At 44.1% G+C, this 19,145-nt stretch overlaps 1 protein-coding gene across 6 annotated transcripts in view; it reads left to right on the top strand.

Annotated features, from left to right (window-relative positions):
* The window catches only part of RALY (RALY heterogeneous nuclear ribonucleoprotein), a 79,526-nt gene that overhangs the window by 51,532 nt on the left and 8,849 nt on the right, over window positions 1-19,145 (top strand). The gene's annotated exons all lie outside the window — the stretch shown is intronic.

The raw sequence follows: 19,145 nt of genomic DNA, 5'->3' as shown, positions 1-19,145 counted from the left end.
CCCAAACAGAACCAAGAATTGGGAGACAGGTAGTCCTAGGTTTGAAATCTGGTGCTCATCATATTCTAGCTGAATGACCTTGGGCAAGTTACTTAGCCTCTTCAAGCCTCAGTTTTCTTCTCTGTAATAAAAGGATAACTATCTCTTACGGTTGTCTAAGCATTAAATAATATAATGTATGGACAAATGTGAGCACAGTATGGAACAAGTATTAGGAGCTTGGTAACTGCAGGTTTCCCATCTTAGTGTTTTAAGTGTCTTGTATTCTGACTCTCACCCTCAGAATGGGAGAAAATATTTGCAAACGAAGCAACTGATGAAGGATTAACCTCCAAAATTTACAAGCAGCTCATGCAGCTCAATATCAAAAAAAAAAACAAACAACCCAATCCAAAAATGGGCAGAAGACCTAAATAGACATTTCTCCAAAAAAGATATACAGATTGCCAACGAACACATGAAAGGATGCTCAACAGCACTAATCATCAGAGAAATGCAAATCAAAACCACAATGAGGCATCACCTCACACCAGTGAGAATGGCCATCATCAAAAAGTCTACAAACAATAAATGCTGGAGAGGGTGTGGAGAAAAGGGAACCCTCTTGCACTGTTGGTGGGAATGTAAATTGATACAGCCACTATGGAGAACAGTGTGGAGGTTCCTTAAAAAACTAAAAATAGGGACTTCCCTGGTGGTGAAGTGGTTAAGAATCCGCCTGCCAGTGCAGGGGACACGGGTTCGATCCCTGGTCCAGGAAGCTCCTACATGCCACGGAGCAACTAAGCCCATGTGCCACAGCTACGAGCCCATGTGCGGCAACTACTGAAGCCCGTGCGCCTAGAGCCCATGCTCCACAACAAGAGAAGCCACTGCAATGAGAAGCCCATGCACCGTAACTAAGAGTAGCCCCCCGCTCACCGCAACTAGAGAAAAGTCCATGTGCAACAACGAAAACCCAACGCAGCCAAAAATAAATAAAATTTAAAAAAAATAATAGAACTACCATACGATCCAGCAATCCCGTACTGGGCATATACCCTGAGAAAACCATAATTCAAAGAGTCATGTACCACAATGTTCATTGCAGCTCTATTTACAATAGCCAGGACATGGACACAACCTAAGTGTCCATTGACAGATGAATGGATAAAGAAGATGTGGCACATATATACGATGGAATATTACATAGCCATAAAAATAAATGAAATTGAGTTATTTGTAGTGAGGCAGATGGACCTAGAGTCTGTCATACAGACTGAAGTAAGTCAGAAAGAGAAAAATACTGTATGCTAACATATATATGGAATCTAAAAACAATGGTTCTGAAGAGGCTAGGGGCAGGACAGGAATAAAGACACAGATGTAGAGAATGGACATGAGGACACGGGGAAGGGTAAGGGTAAGCTGGGACGAAGTGAGAGAGTAGCATTGACATATATACACTACCAAATGTAAAATAGATAGCTAGTGGGAAGCAGCCACATAGCACAGGGAGATCAGCTCGGTGCTTTGTGACCACCTAGAGGGGTGGGATAGGGCAGGTGGGAGGGAGACGCAAGAGGGAGGGGATATAGGGATATATGTATATGTATGGCTGATTCACTTTGTTATAAAGCAGAAACTAATACACCATTGTAGAACAATTATACTCCAGTAAAGATGTCACACAAAAAAATTAGTACTCTCACTACAGTGAAGTGAACTACATGAAATGAAATTCTGTAAGCCAGAGTATCATTTAAGTGCCTCACTGGTTTAGTGGGAAACAGGGATGCTCCAGGCACTGGTTAAGTACTTCTGATACAAATCACAGCGGGTTAGAGCTGACCAGGGACCCGAGAGATCTATTCCAATGTGTCTTCCTCAGAAGAGACGTTAATAATCTAGGAAAAGTCAGACTGAATGATGCAAAGTACATTTCTTTATTGTTGACTTCTTAGAGCCTTAGTGTGCATGTGACTGGGGAGGGTGGGGAGGAAGGCATGGAGTATGACAAGTTTCCTGTTTTTATTTGATCTTGGAGCCCCTTTTCTGAGGAACTCTCATTAACATCTTGAGGAACACTGGTTTTTCATGGAAGAGTTCATGCAACACTGATATGGTTCAGTTCCTCCATTTTTTGGATGAGGCAATTAAGGTCTGTAATCAAGTTTACAGAGCCAGTCCACAGTAGAACAAAGTCTAAAGTTCAGGGTGCTTGACTGCCCCTTGGGCCACACCACTATTTCCACTCCATTGTTCTTACTCTTCTAGCCGGCAAATCATAAAATTACAGAGGATTCTGCAAACCACTAATCAGAGAGCATTGTTAGAGCATCAAGCTTTCTGTTTTGCTGTGTTTGTGCCAGTAAGCAGGAAAATGAGGAAACAACAGGCTTAGTGGCCACCAAATGTTTCCAAACAGTTGAAAGACCAGGGGTCAGGTAATTTTAGCTCAGTGTCTGGAAAGGTGCCTCTAACCCACAAAGTTTTAAGTCTGTTCTTCTTTTAAGAAGTTTCAGTTGCATCCAGGGGGTTCATCCAAGAGGCCCCATAGTGCAGTTTCCAGTGATGAACACTGATACCAGTAACTATGGGAAAGATCCTGAGAGGAATTTGAAGAGAACGTGTCAGATTTCTGCTTTTCCATCACCATCTTACATGGAATTCAGTGGTTAGGAATGTGCCGCTGGTTTCTATCCAGACCTGGCAGAGGTAGTTGTCCTTGGCATTTATTTGGGGGGGCTGTCCTTGCTTTTACTAAGCCTTCTAGTTTAGCTCTAGTAAAAAATACAGCATTTACCTTTGCAAAGTTGTACAGTAAACTTTCCAGAACACATCTGATACACAAAACAATCCTATGACCTAGAGGTTATCTTCCACGTGTCGTTATGAGGACACTGAGGCTCAGAGAAGGGGTAGTGACTTTTCCAGGGGCTGACAGCAGATTAGTGATATGTTCATTGTTGTATTACAGGTGCCTAGTGCAATCCTGACGTGTAGTAGATCCTCAAGTATTTATTAATTGAAAAATTGGTACATTTCCAGGACTGAACTCAAGTCTTCGAACTCTTTGCCCAGTGTTTTTTCCTTTAAACCAGCATGGTTGGGCCCAGTGGTTGGGCTCATCTCAGGGTCACCAGATAATTCAGAGAGTAGACTGGGTCTCCCTTGCTGTGTTGATTTCCAACGAGGATGGCAGTTTCTAGCCTTTGTTGCTCTCTGCTTGGTGAGGACCTTGTACATCTTCCCCACCACAGAAAGCTTAGATTCAGCAGTTTCTGGGCTAAAGATTCAGCCTCTCTTTTGAGCCTCTGCTCCTTGGAGTCTACTGAACAAAGACACCACTGGTCCCCAGCTTCTCGCTTTGATCCTCCTTTGTTGTCTCTCTCATCACTGTTTTGCCTGTCCTTCTGCCCTACTGATGGATGAGGAACTTGGGTTCTTCCCATGAACTTCAAATATACAGTTCACTTTTAAGGAGCTGCCATGTCAGGAACACTGGGGAACCATTTACTGAAACAGTGCCCACCTAGGGTTCTTTCACCTTTTGCATCTGCTTTTTGCCAGGGCAGTGCCGGAGGCTGGGATTGCAAAGATTAATAAAAGAGTCTTTGCCTTCTAGGAGTTCAGAGTCTAATGGAGAAAGACAGATATGTAAATCACAAAGGTGCAGCACATGTTTCTGTGTCAGAGGTCTGTAGAGAATATCAGGGTCCAGAGGAGACAGTGACTGAATCTTCCTGGGGGATGGAAAACAAAGGCTATCCTGAAGAGTTTTCATCAAGGTTATGACATCAGTGGCTTTGTGCACTGAAAACCGTTCTGGCTCCAGCCTCCATCACCAAATCAGAAATTGGTTCTGGTCCTGCTTTATTGATGAAGCAATCTCTCTTAACCTTATGCAATGTTAAGAGTCTGGTATTTGGAGCCATCTATTAAATGGGACCAGTAGTAATAATAATTTCATTTAGAAAGCTCCTGAATGCTTCACTTGCTGATACGTTATCTCACCGAATTTTCACAACCTTATGGGGAAGGTACTGTAATATTATTCTCATTTTACAACTGAGAAAACTAAGGCACAGAGGAGTTAAGGCATTTACCCAGCATCATACAGCTGGTACATGGCAGAGCGGGGATTTGAACCCAGGTAGTCTGACTCCACAGTCGTTGTCCTAAGAGTCTCAGGGCCATTGTGACCTTGATATAATTCTTAACCTCAAAGAGTTGTTGTAAGAATGAGAAGTAAAATACTTAGCAAGGCATCTACCACAAAATAAGCAATTAATGAATCATAATGATCATTTTTTATATTACAAAACAGCCTTTCCTAAAGGCTGGAGTGGATTGGGCTCCTGCAAAGATGTCTCCTTTCTGTCTCCCAAGTCTCCTGGCTTCATTATCTGTACCACCTCCTTCTTTGTTTCTTAAAAAGTATGAATGAGGAAGAGGGTGGGGACAGTGGTACCTGGAGTTCACTTCAGCAGGTACTCCCTGAGCACCACTCTGGGCCAGGGTTATCCTGAAAGGCAGGAGGAATGCCGATATTAAATAGATTGTGGTCCCTGCCATCCATGAATTCACAATCTGGGAGGGGAGATGACACAGAAACAGATCATTTTAATACTGTCTCCTCAGATGGATCTTAGGCAGCACATCAGATCCCATTGCCCACAGCTCATACCACTACTAGCAGGGCATGAATGACTTGCTATTATATTAATTGTTGAAATAATCATCCTGTTAATATCCTTGTCGTCATTAAAGCAGATGTTATTAATGTAGAAAGTTGTAATACTTCAGAGAAGGTCAGCAGCTACTCAAAGGAGACTTTTAACGTGCTCAATTGGAAAAACCTATTTTATTTTAATGCGGGGGTCGTGGTGGCACTCCTAAACTGCCAGTAGAGCTGAGGGAGTCCTTGGCTTGAGGAATGTACTATGGGGAAGGATTTATGACCCTCAGGCCACCCCGCTGGCCACCCGATGTGCTGCTTAGTTATCACATACTTTATAGTTTCTTGTACGCAGGCACATTTTTTTATTTGGCAGAAGGAGCAAGAAGCGGGGAGGTAGCTTTCTGAGGCAGTACATCTGCCAAGAGAGGCAGTGACTGAGCTCCCGCTGAGATTGGCTGGCGCTATGCCAGGGCAGTAAGGGTTTCTTGAGCATATGTATTATTGCAGGAGGTACCTCCAGTTAGTGATCCATGAGCATTATTGGAGCCCCTGCCATGTGCCTAGCAATGCGCTAGGTGCTGTGAAAAATACCCCAAAACTTCTTCACTGCTTGGCAAGAGAAGACTAACATATGAGACAAAAAAAGTTGACACAGTGGGATGTTGTGATCGGGGTTTGGCTTCTGTAGTTCAGACGCTCAACACCTATAGGGACTTCTGAGGCCCTTCTTACTGAGCTTTCCTTCTGCATATGACATAGGACTGGGTCATGGCTCCCATGAAGTCCAAGCTCTTCAACAGTCCCCAAGGGCTTTCTGATCTGGCCTTTTCCAGGCTCTCTGCTATCATCTCTTGCAACATCCAGTCTTAGACTCTACACTCCAGCGAAACCGCAATACATATTATTATTCACTCAGTGTGGAAACACTGTTCAGTTTCCACAACTTTGCTCATGCTATTTCCTCTTTCCTAAGTGTTTCCTCTCATCTATGTATGGGTCAACTTCAACTTATCCCTATGGACAAGATCAGAACTTGTTGATGACTCCTTGCTGACTGCCTCCTCTTCCTTCTGTCCTGTCCCTTTGGTAAGTGACATGCCTCTGAGTCCCCACGTGTTCCTATCATAGCCCTTATCCAGATGAAAGGGATGAAACATAGTTTCTGGTTTTCATCACTGGACTGTGTGGACCGTGAATTCCTCTGGGGCAGGGACTGTAAATACTTTGTTCACTTCCATACTTTGTACAGTGTCTGGCAGAAACAGGTACTCAATAAATGATTTTTTGATAAATGAGTAAATAAATTTTCAGCATATTATTCCTCTAAGAACCTACAATAACTTCTTCGTGGCAATCAAAAACTCTGTAGACTCAAAACTTAGTGTAACAATCGTGGGAGACTATTATTTTCATGTATACATGAAAACAACAATGAGGATTTGCTTTTCCCCTGTTAACTACCCCCACCCCCTATCCCCCCCCACCACCACACATACTAATGCAGTACATGATTCTGGTGAGGTTGCCATGAAAGTGGCATTCATTGGTGATAGCAGTGTAGATTGGTACAGCACTTTTGGACAACAATTAGGCAGAGTGTGTCTGAACCATAAAAATGTTCATACATTTTGACACAGTAATTCCACTTCTGGGACACTCTGTCCTAAGGAAATAATCCAATATATAGAATGAACTTTCCCTCAGATGCTATTATTTATAATATTGAGAAATTGGAGAAAGCTTAAATGACCACCTAAACTGTGACCAGTCTAAATTATAAATCCACTCATGGGGAAACTATGAGTTATTAAAAATGATAATTATTTTAAAATGATGCTTATTGAAAGCTATGCAGCAATAAGGACAGATACGTTATATATACTATGTTATAATGTTAGTTGAAAAAATTATGTTACAGAATTGAATCAGTGATCTAACTATGTAATCCAAATATTACATAGCACAAGAAAAAACACTGGAAGGCAGTATACCAAGATGCTAACAATAGTTATGTCCTATAGAGGGGTTGGGGTTTAGGTGATTACTTACGGTAATTTCAAAAAATAAACACACAAGTACTTGGGCTTCCCTGGTGGCACAGTGGTTGAGAGTCTGCCTGCCAATGCAGGGGACACGGGTTCGTGCCCCGGTCCGGGAAGATCCCACATGCTGTGGAGCGGTTAGGCCCATGAGCCATGGCCGCTGAGCCTGCGCGTTCGGCGCCTGTGCTCCGCAACGGGAGAGGCCACAACAGTGAGAGGACCACGTACCGGAAAAAAAAAAAAAAAAACCAAATAAACACACAAGTACAAACACCCAAATTAATGGCCAAGAATTTTGAAATAATAAAGCAAAACTTTAATTTTGGTTTTAAGCAAAGGAGGCATGTAGTGATATTGTGACGGTGTGGAGGATGAATTGAGTGGTAATATGAATGGAGAAAGAAGGGCTACATTCTAAAAATATTTAGGAGGCCAAATCAGCAGGGCTTGGTTTTAGTATGTGAATCAGGAAATGATTCACTGTGTGGAGGGAAGAAGTATATGGAAGTATGCCTAGTAGAGAATATCAGCTCAGGGAATTTAATGACTTGTCCAAGGTCACACAGTTAGTAAGTAAATGATTGATTGATCCTGATCTGTCTCTATCCAAAGCGCATGCTCCTGCAGTTGAGAATCTATCTATTAAAGTTTGGGGAAAACTTTTTTTTTTTTTAATACCAGCTATTGCAGTATAGAAACATGTTTAGTGTAGTGTCCTTTTTGAGGGGAAAGGGGACCAGAAAGGATTAGTTAATTCTTTCTAAGAGGATGACGGGGGGAAAAGACCGTAGAGACCACAGCTGCTTCTGTCATGTTCAGTTGAATAAATTAGTTTAGAAGTTCATTAGGTATTGGGCATGTTATGCTTATTATTTTGGGGGCTGGCTTTTTTTTCCCCCTAAGTTGTTGTGGTTCATTGGTTTACTTTTTTGGTTTTTTAAAATTTATTTAATTAATTAATTTATTTTTGGCTGTGTTGGGTCTTCGTTGCTGTGCGCGGGCTTTCTCTATTGTGCCGAGCCGGGTCTACTCTTCGTTGCGGTGCATGGGCTTCTCATTGCGGTGGCTTTTCTTGTTGCAGAGCACGGGCTCTAGGTGCACAGGCTTCAGTAGTTGTGGCTCGCCGGCTCTAGAGTGCAAGCTCAGTAGTTATGGCGCACGGGCTTAGTTGCTCCGTGGCATGTGGAATCCTCCCACACCAGGGCTCGAACCCATGTCCCCTGCACTGGCAGATGGATTCTTAAGCACTGTGTCACCAGGGAAGCCCTCATTGGTTTACTTTTATTTGATGCTCGTGGTGGCTGGGCCTCCTGAACTTAGGTATGCAAATGTGTACTATATTACATGCAAATGAACATTTTGGTCATTACGCCAAGTTTATCAATGATGCTGCAGCTATGGGAGTGAGAGAGTTCAGATTGGCAGCTTCCAGCAAGGGACATTTATCTAAGCAGCTCCCTGAAGGGGTCACCTGAGCAATAAATGCCCCATCCCCATATTGCATCATATAGACTAGTCCAAGAAAAGGCGGTTGTAAGTTTGATACTTGGGGTCAGATACCTAGCCCTTCAGGAAGAACTCAGTTCATACCAATGTGCTCATTATGTGACCCTGGGCAACTGCCTTTGTCTTTCTGCACTAGGGTTTACTCATCTGTAAAGCGGGTTGACTTATAATCCCTTAGAGGATTGTTGTGTATGAATTTGGTAGCTTTAGTGAAGAGGCTTGTAAACCACGTTTAAGGAGTTGGACTTGATTCTTGGTGGTGCGAAGCTGCTGAAGGGTCTTAAACAGGAGACAAGGATGCACTTGCTCAGTGGTTCACTCAAGAGGCAGAGCTTAGTAATATTTGTTGAATTAATGTTGTTACCAGAGGGACATAGTGGCTATGACAGTGGCATCATTCTCAGTGGTCCTCTTTGGACCAAACATACAGCACTGTGGGGTGATGCTTAGAGCCCTGAGTTGTGTTTAGATCAGCACCCTGGACAGAGGTCAGCTTTCTTTTCTCCTGTCTGAATGTGGGAAATTAAATATGTATATTTATATGCCAGTGCATACGTTTTCGGCAGGATCAAGCCTTAGTGGGACTGTGAGGGGTAGCATTAGGTGTTTTCAAGGAGAAGGATTGTTGTAATGAAGAAAATACTGATTTCACAGGAAAGGATTTTAATCAACTGCCCTTATACCTGAGGGGCACAGTGCTTGGCTGCAGTGCCAAGTTGTGTACCATCTACCGCCTACTTCCAGCCAACTGGCTCACTGCCAGGGTGCCTCTGTCTAGGAAGACCTGCAGGAGCTGTCCATCCCAGGGAATATCCCTGTCCACATTTTTGTAGCAATCTCAGGTAACAGTACACTCCCCTATGTTATCTCCTTTGACCCTCACAACAACCTGCACTGCAAGTGAGCAGGGCAGGGATTTTCATCCCCATTTCACAGATGGGGAGCCTGAACCTCAGAGAAGCGAAGTGCCTTCCCAAGTTCACACAGCTAGTGGAAGTGGGGTTCAGGACCTGGGACTCCACAGGCAAGCAGGAATTCAAAGCTAATAATCCCCTGTTACTATTTTAACTTGGGGCAGGGTCTGTCTTGGGAGGGGTTAGGCCGCCCTCTCTGTTCCTCCAATAGGAAAATGGGGACGTGTACACTACTATGGCACAACCTGCTGCAGCCTTGCTCAGAATAGAGTAGCCACAGAATGTGGAGGTTCCATCGGAGATACCGAACAGTGAGCCAGCAGAGGTTTCTTGCAGTATCAGCCCTTGCAGCCCTGTTGCCTGGAAGGGGAGAACAACCTGCCTTCTGGGTCTTCAAGGTACAAAGAGGCCTTTCTGGGAACCTTCACTTAGGGGCCTCTTGCTGCCCGCCTTCTCAAGTTGTACTCTCTGGGGACTGCTTTACTCTTGATACTCATTTCTGTATTCATTTAACACTTAATGAGTGCCTACTCCCATGACTCCTTTTATGTTCAAGGCACATTTCCAGATACTAAAATTTATTGCATCCACAATGATAGTATTCTTTCCTTGATCATAGTTCAGCTCTAGATTAATGTTACAGTAGAACTCACTACCTTTCATACTCACAAGAAAAAGTTCTTCTGGGTTCTAACAATAACAATACTAATAACAGTAGCATATTTCTGATGTGCCAGACATTGTTTTAAACATGAATTAGATTGTTTTATCCTCCAGCAACCCTAGAGATATGTATCACTACCCCCATTTTATAGGTGAGGTAACTGAAGCATAAAGAACTTAAGACACTTACTGAGGGTCATGTCACACAGCTGGTTCAGTGGCAGAATGAAGGCATTTGGCTTCAGAGGTTACTCTCTTGACCATATTACATGGCCTCTCACATGGCAGGAAACATTTAGGCTTTGATTCCTGCTTGATGGCAGCACCCTGTTCACAGCAGCAGGTTGTACCTCTCTAGACACCGTGTCATACGACCCACTCAGCTCTGGGTTGTGCTGAAAAATAGTACTACCCTATTAGCTCAGTTAGAACAGAAAGAAGTTATGTACACCGATGAAATTTTATCCATGCACCTGGAAGATTCAAGGTACATTATTATGTCTTGGCACACTGGTTAAGAGCTCCTCATCTGCCCCAGCCAGTCACACTGTTGGGTGTACAGTGGCATTCAAGAATGAATCTGATATCCATCTTGCTGTCAATAAACTCACTAGTGGGAGAGAGAAGACTACTGTGTAAATAGCTATGATACAAGACTGAAAATTAGAAATACCAAAAAGAAGAGTTACAACATGCTTCCCCTTCCTGGCTGGTTTCCTCATGTCCTCTAGTCTGGGGAGAGAGGGTCTAGAAGTACTAGCCTCTTCAGGCACATGCCTTCCTTTCAGATCACTGGGCTTCAGGAAGGTGTTAGTCCTCATTAAGCCTGGATCATCTTGACTTGCAGGATATAGCATGATCTAGGGCAGATGAGCAAGATAAATCACCTCCTAAAGCGTTTGGTGGCAAATCCTTGAACTCATCATTGACCTGCATCCTCTTCTCTCTTTCTTGAGAAGAAAGGAAAAAGACTAGGATAGTTTTTTATAGTCTAACACCAAATTCTACAAGAAATCAGGTTAAAGGACTCGAAAGAAATGAAATAAACTCTATTTTTTGTTTGCTTTGCTTTTTATAGAGGTTGACAGGGATGGGTGAGAGTGGTTTAGAGCTGTGCTACTCAAATTATAGCCCACTGAATAGATAGGATGCTAGTTCGCAAACTTGCTGGTTTGTGATGAGTACAGAAATTGAGACTAAGCGCTTAGAGACCTTTACAGTAATTTGACATTTTAATTGTATTTTACAAATGTATTTGTCTGTAATGGATTGGAAGTTTAAAAAGCAAAACAACAAAAAACTGCTTCTTCACCGCAAGTAGTTTTGAGAAGTACTGTCTCAGTGTGACAAAGTGAAAAAGAGCTTCAGTCTTGTCTGTAAAACAAGATTAATAATACCTACCTCAAATTGATGTTAAGTAATATTTTGGCATACTTAATATGTGCCTGCCACTGTTCATTGTACATGTATTATCTTATTTAATTCTCACCACAACTCTGAAATAAATTTTGTTCTGAGGCTTGGATAGGTTGAGGGACTTTTCAGAAGTCAAACCCTGTGATAAGTGTGTAGGTGGGATTTGAATGGGAGCTAGCGCTCTTGACCGTTATGCCATGTTCTGTGTAAAGAGCCTGGCATGCAGGAGGGCTCCCTGTCACTCCACTTTCTCTACTTCACTAGAGGTCTGGAGACCTGCTTTCTTATTCTGTCACTGATCCTAACTTATTTTGTGACCTTGGGCAAGTCACTTATTTAAACCTTAATGATCTCATCTACCCTCAGTGGTAGGGACTATATTTTATTCATTTTTGGTTCCCCAGCATTTAGGTGGACAGGGCTTGGCATATAATGGGTATTGAGTACTGAGGCAATTGATTACACTAGATGATCTCTAAGGGTGCTTTCAGTCTCTACTCTGAACATCATAGGTACTTATCCTCTTCCCTCTTGAGCATCATATTCCCCACCTACTCTACCGGCAGCATGACCTTATTTCCGCATGTCTGTTTGTCTTAAGCAGTCTTGATTCTGGGTACTTTGAGACAGCCCACACGATGCCCATGTTTTTACTCGTTTTTTAAATGTGTCTAGAATAAACCCACCAGAGATAACACAAGTATGGGGTGGAAGGGGCTGACTCACAAAGTCAGAAATGTGCCCTTACTCCATTCTTAGCCAGTGGGGCCTGGGCCTAGGGGCAGCTCTGCTGGCAGCCCTGCCAGGCCTGACTAATGGCTGCAGCCTGGAGCAGGGTTTTCCATGAACTTCATCGGGGTCTCCAGTAATTGGAACATGGCACCTTCTGCCTTGTAATGGATGGCAGAACAAGAGGGGCATTTGTCACTGCCTGACTTCCCTGCGGGGAAAGAGGCTCATAAGTCACAGCTGACAAACCCTTTGATGACTTTTAAACTTCATTTACAGAAAAGAATAGCTATAATCAACCAACGGCAAGCAGTGACTAATCTTGCCACATCACTGTGAGGAGCCAGCCCCTTGAGTTATGGGAAGGGGGAGGAGTCCATCCCCCAGGCTCACAGCAAGTGCTTATTGGCTCTTGGACTTGAGAGTATGCACTCAGCAAGGCTCCATGAGTTTTTTCCCAAAGGATCAGAAAGTGTTAGAAACTGATCTCCTGGCAGGTAGAGTGCATGCCTAGCACAAAGCCATTCTGGGCCAAGGTTAAGAGCACTACCTCTTGTCTCATACAGACTGGTCCCAGCTCTGCCATTTCCTAGCTTGTGTAGGACTAAGCTCCAACTAAGCTTAGTTTCCTCATTTGTGAAATGGACACTATATATACCACCACCTACCTCATAGCAGAAGACATAGTACAGTTCCTGGCATGTAGTAAGTGCTCAGCAAGTATTGGTAATGTTAACCCTGGAAGGGCCCTTCGTGGTCACATGCTCCCAAACTCATGGTCATGTGGTACATCAGCAGCGAAGCCAGGACCAGTCTTCCTATTGGAGCATGGAGGGGATGACCTCTGGCAAAAATAAAGAAGCCAACAATCATTTGTATTTCCCCAACTCTAACTCATTGTTGGGGATTGTAAGCCCAAGTTTGTACCTACCTACCCTTTGTTGCCTTTCCCTCCATAGCTATATGGGCTGCTTGTCATAGATGCTAAACCTCAGCCTAAGGCCATAATCAAGGGTAGGGTTAGAGTGCAAGATACAGGGAGGGTAGAGTATATACTCAAACCACACTGTGGGAAGAGATGGCTGAGGCCCCAGCTCTACCTTCTGTTTCTGCTTTGGGGTCTCCCCTCATGGCCTAACAGATGCTGATACTAGTGTTAGAGTATAGGACTAGAGACCTCATGGTGTGGTAGAGAGGTGAGTCAGTGGCTCAGCAAAGCCTGGAACTCCTCCCAACCAGTGTTCTTTCCTCTCTCAGTCCCAAACAGTAGTGATTTGACAGGCATGGGGAGGGGGCACTCTACGAAGTTTTTAGGTTTGGTACCAGATAGTAGGACAAGGGAGAGAGCATGCATAGGCCCCCTACCCCTGACTCCCTTATTCTCAGGTGAAGCGTTGGAGCACTGGGAGACAACCTGGGTAAAGAGGATTAGAGCTGGAATGTGGAGGATCTAGACTGCCAGGCTAGATTCATCTCTTGGCGTAGGGCATTGGGCATTTGAGTTTCTTGTGTAAATATCTACTGGTCTCAGCCATTATACTGGGCACTTTACAAATATTGTCACTAATCCTGGGAGGTTGGTATAGTTCCTATTTTGCAGTTGAGGAACCTGAGGCCCAGTGAGGATAAGAGACATGTCCAGGGCTATGTCTCATAAGTGGTAGGACCGGGACTAGAACTCAGTCCTGTCTGACTGCAGAGCCGTTTCTGCTATTTCATGTTTATTCTTTTGTTATTAGGAAACAGTCAAGAAACAGGTTCCTGGAGAGAAGACTTTCTTAAAAACAAGTAGAGGACAAGGCCCATAAACACTGTTCCCCAGCACCTCCACAGTGCCAGCACAGAGGAGAATACTCAAAAATGTTTGTTGAATGAGTGAAGGAGATAGGAGTTGGGTAATAGAAATAGGTATAATCCCCTATTCATTTATAGTATGTTACAGATGTACAGAGAACTTTCACATCAATTAGCCTACTTGATTTTTATATCAGATTTGAAAGGTAGTCAGGAAAAAGATTCTTTCTATTTTCAGAATAGGTTGATAAGACTCAGAAATTACGAGACTTGTTTCAGGTCACATGACTAAGAGCAGCGGAGCCAAGCCTCCTGAGCCTGCAGCCTAGACCCCTTAAACTCTCCACCCATTCCAGGGGCCCTCAGTGTTCAGGTTGTTGGGAACTAGGATTTCTCTTGGGAGTGGGAATGGTCAAGAACTAAAGAGCATTCCTTGGGAAATTAGTCCTGTCTGGCCAGTAATGATCATTTGGGCAGTGATAATGAGCTGGGGCCTGGAGAGTTTAATGAGATTAACAGATGTTCTGTCATCCCTAGCCACCTGGTAACCAGGAGCCTCTGGACCAAGGAGGCCCTAGTTACTGATCAGTATAATTGCTTGGCTTCTCCCCATCACTGATAGCTATTTTCCTTTAAAGTCACCCAGAGGGCTCCAGGGTTATCTAAGGGCAGAGGTCTGGCCACAGGCTGGTGTGACCACTCATCCCCATGCTTGGGAATAAGGCTGGAGATGTCCAGCAGAACGGGCCGAGAGAGAGGCTCTAGATAGCACTGGTTGTGGGGGATGGGGACCAAGAGCAGCAGAGATCCAGTGCTGAGGAGGATTTACAGAGTTGGAGAAGTGGGTGTTCTGATGGTTGAGTGCCTCAGAGGTCAGGCTGAAGACTAGGTCCTGATAGGCAGCATTGGGAGGGCATGAGGTTTGATAAGGCAGAGTCACAGGCTTAGAATAGTTGAGACAGTGGCATGTAGGTGTCAAACAAGAAGCCTGGATTCAAGTCCCCTAGCTACTCCCTTCACCAACTGGGGGACCTTAAGTAAGTCCCATATCTTTGCTGATGATCCTCAGCTTTTTCATCTATAAAATGGGATTAACAGTGTCAGGCTCAAGAAAATAAACTGGGGTTTTCTTTACTAAAATCCTGTGCAAATACGAAGCATTGTAGTAGAAAAGGGAAAGGGGTGAGGAGGACCAAGGAGAGGGTGTGGCTGGCTCAGGGTGACACACTCTTACAATGGGAATCAGTACCCAAGGCATCTCTATGCATAGGTTTTTGGAGTCAAACAGACCTGGGTTCCAGTTATGGTTTTGCTCTGTTAACCAGTTACTTGGTCTCTCTGAGCTTTCTTTCCCTATCTAAATTACCTCCTCATAGGGCTGTTGTGAGAATTAAATAAGGTGAGGTTTGTAAAGTCTCTTGACACATAGTTGGCAGTCAGTAATTAGAGGCTATTCTTACTGTGGTGCCCCTCTGGGAGGCTCGTTTACTCAAAGTTCAGGGGTTCAGGTACCTTTTAGGGCTTTTCTGCCTTGACAAAGCCCTGTCACTTTACCACATGTTCAGGCTTGGCTCTTCCAAAACATAGCTTCCATCTGAAATGTTTCATCTGGGGAAAATGATTTGTTTTTTGCCAAATTTTCTTTTCTTATTAGCCTGAAGGAGCCAGCCCATCCCTTTGAGCTGTAAATTGCATTTCAAAGCCTGTGTTCCTATGGGTTTTAATTAGCTTAAGATCCCAGCTTTTATGCAGCAGTTGTTTTAGCAGGTAAAAGTGAAGATATTTATTTGGGAGCCAGTCCCCAGTTTTCTCAAACACAGCGTATCTAGACTGCCTTCTCCAAGCTTCTCACTGTCCTGGGGACTTGTCTCCTGGCAGCCCAGAAGGAAAAATGAAATATAAGAACCCTAGACGTAGAGTCAGAGGACCTGTGGGGTTCTTGGCCCTGCTACTCACTGGCTATGGCATCCTGGCCATGTCCATTCCCCTCTGTTCCTCAGAGTAAGAGCATATAAGCTCCATGCTCACTAAGGTCCCTGCTAATCTGACATTGCAGAAGTCTGTGGGAACAAGTTGGGTTCTTGAATTCTCACCGCTCCCCCCGCCCCTGCGCACCTCCACAAGAACAATCCCTCTACCCACCTCTCCTTAGCTCATTGCTAAGCATGGGGCCTCCGGGGACTACAAACACCTTGCTCTCAATTACACAGCTAATCTGTGAGGCAGAACTTGGCCCAGGGGGGAAAATAGCTTATCAAGTCAACCAGCTTCTGCTGAACAGGATGTCAGTATTTTCTAGGGCTCCCACTCTAACCTAGTGGGAAGCCCAGAAGAGCCAAGATAGAATTGTGTGGAGAGGATTGAGTTGGGGATGGTTGGTGTGCAGACCAGGGTGTTTGGGTCACAGGCTAGAAAAAGGTGCCTGGAACCCTAGCCTCTAGTAGTCCCCCCAACTCCTCCATACCCCTACTTAAGGGCCACAGCTAGCCCTTCTCACCACCTTCTGGGATATTACCTTCACTGCCTCGTCCCTAATGTTTATTGAGCATTTACTGTGCAACTTTGTCAAGCTTGCCTCTAACATTTGCAGGGAAGAACAAGAGTATAGATGGAGACCCATGTACCATGTGTCTAAATATTCAAAGGTTATAACTTATAAGTGAGGCTAACAAATTGGTATTTTCATAACCTGGAAGACCGTATCTGAATTTGGGATTCTGTAACTGAACCTAGCAGTTCTAGGAGAGCTAGTCTGAGCATGCTTTCTTTTCATTTTGCACCCCCAACTCCATTCCTCAGTTTGAGGAGCTTCATGGACATGTGAGTGGATACTTAAGCTTTTCTGAACCCCCAGAGATACCTACCCCTTGAGATTATGTACAGCAGCAGCACAGCCTGCCCTCTGAAGAGCGTGCAGGCCTTGAAAGCAGATTGTGGGCTATTTGGTTGGGCAATACAGCGGTTAGGTTCCCGGAGCATGCTTCAGGCAGACATTTCTCCTTGGCAGTGCAGGGCAACCACATACATATATTTCCCAAGTGTCTTCTCTACAGATCAGAAAACTGACCCCCGTGTGACATGGCTTCTGACTGCCTTTCCTTAGCATTGTACAGAATGTGCTCTAGTCTGACCTTGACCCTCATCTAGAATGGGCCCAGAAATGGCAATATTAGTAGAACAGAGATGTTCAACTAGTCAGAGTAACTTTTAGATCTTATAAAGAGCTTCACAGTTTGCAAAGGCCTTTTATATACATCGTCCCAAACCCCAGGTGATGAGAGAAAAGACTGGGTAGAGGCAAACCCAAAGACTTTGCTCACCAGCCAAGGAGTGAATGCTGATCCCACTATAGCACCAAGCACAGGTGCTCAGCAGTGCTTCCTGTTCAGTAGTGTTAGAGCTCACTAACACTACTAAACAGGAAGCAGTCTGAGGGAACCCAGCGATGGTCATGTCCCTGCCAGGGCAGTGGCAGAGCCAGCAGTCGTCAGTAGATCTCCGAACCGTCAACCCCCCCTTCTCTTTTTTCTGTCTTGGTCCACACACCTGACCTGGTTGGCTCCCTCCAGCCAAAGCAGGTGGCATCTCCCTGGGCCAAAACTTCATGACTTTGAGCTGTCTCCAGGAGATAGCTCTGGAGATAGCTCAAAGGAGAGAGTTATCTGATGCCCATGGAGGAGCCCCACAAATTTCTTGTATACCCATGGATGCACAAGGAATTAACCTTTGAATGGCTTGTCATCCAGGTAGGAGAGGGATTGTCAGAGAACTCTGAGGAATGGGGAACCCACATACATCGAGCGTTTCTTTCTGCATATGGGCAGTGTGTTAAGTGTTTTCACGGGCAGTCTCTTTTGTGTCCCTCACTGCTTTATAAATGTTTATGATTGGATTCAAAGGCAAACTGAGTAACAGAAGAGTTTGTCTTCCCACGCCAGCTCCAAAACTGGCACCAGCTCCTTCATCAGTAGTGGTGCCCTCTCAGCCCTCAGCCTTTACCTGCGATGACACACACTTGAGTAGTATCCTTGCTACTGCAAGCCCATAATAGGAGCAGGTTCTTCCCCAGAATCGTTCTCAGGTCCAGCGTATGGTTTCCTTGCAAACAGTACCATCTGCTGGTCAGAAAGTGCTAACTTCTAAGCTGGAGGATTGAGGAGAAAAGGGTCTTTAAAACCTAGTGGGACAAAAGACACAGATATCCCAGCTTATACTCAGCTCTTCTCTAATTCACTAAAAATTTGAAACTCCCTATGCCCTAAAATATTAGGTAAATAGGCAGGTGTTTATGGTTAGCCTAAGCTGATGAGAGTTTTTATGCATACTGCCTGGTGGTTCTTCAGCACCTTCTGCAATAGCTCTATTTAAGATAGGAGTGTTCCAAAAGGGAGTTGCACCAACCCATGTCGGTGAGCAGAAGATGGCCAAGAAGTATAAATGCCAAGGCTTACGTAGGCCTTTTCTACTGAAATTGAGCTTCCTTTTCCCTTTCCCTTTGGAGCCTGTGCCCAGATTATAATCTGTCCAGGAAGGGGAGTAGGAGAGAGTTGTACAGCCCTTTGGGGTAAAAAACATTGCCTGAGTATAGAGAGCAAAGAGCAAGTATAGTATCTCTAAGCAAAGGGGACAGAATTTGAATAGTAAGTGTAAAATGGATAACTCTAAAAAATTAATTTATTAAAAACAGTTCTCAGATAAATATGCTGACTTACTGTAGTACAGTTGACCCTTGAACAATGCAGGGGTTAATTCGAGTATAACTTACAGTCAGCCCCTTCCACATCCACGGTTCTTCAGCATCCGTGGATTCAACCAACCATGGGAACCATTCAGTATTGTATTTACTGTTGAAAAGTATTTGCATAAAAGTGGACCCATGCAGTTGAAACCTGTGTTGTTCAAGGGTCAACTGTATTTAAAGTGGATTTAGCTCTGGGAAAGAGAGTGATAAATTTGATAGAAATGGGCTTTAGGGACCAACGACCTGGGTTTGAATGCCTGTTCCTGGCAAGTTAATGAACTTGTTGGAGTCTGGTTTTGGTAAAATATGAAGCATAATGATAACACTCATGGAGTCTTTTTTTTTTTTTTACATCTTTATTGGAGTATAATTGCTTTACAGTGTTGTGTTAGTTTTCTGCTGTACAACGAGGTAAATCAGCTATAAATATACATATATCCCCATATCCCCTCCCTCTAGGTCATCACAAAGCACCAAGCTGATCTCCCTGTGCTATGCAGCAGCTCCCCACTAGCCGTCCATTTTACATTTGGTAGTGTATGTATGTCAGTGCTACTTTCTCACTTCGTCCCAGCCTCTGCTTCCCTGCTGTGTCCTCAAGTCCATTCTCTTATGTCTGCATCTTTATTCCTGCCTTGCCACTAGGTTTATCAGTACCATTTTTCTCGATTCCATAT

This window comes from Delphinus delphis, chromosome 15 (assembly GCF_949987515.2).
Source record: "Delphinus delphis chromosome 15, mDelDel1.2, whole genome shotgun sequence".
Classification (NCBI taxonomy): Eukaryota; Metazoa; Chordata; class Mammalia; order Artiodactyla; family Delphinidae; genus Delphinus; species Delphinus delphis.
This window is presented reverse-complemented; position numbering and strand designations above follow the sequence as displayed.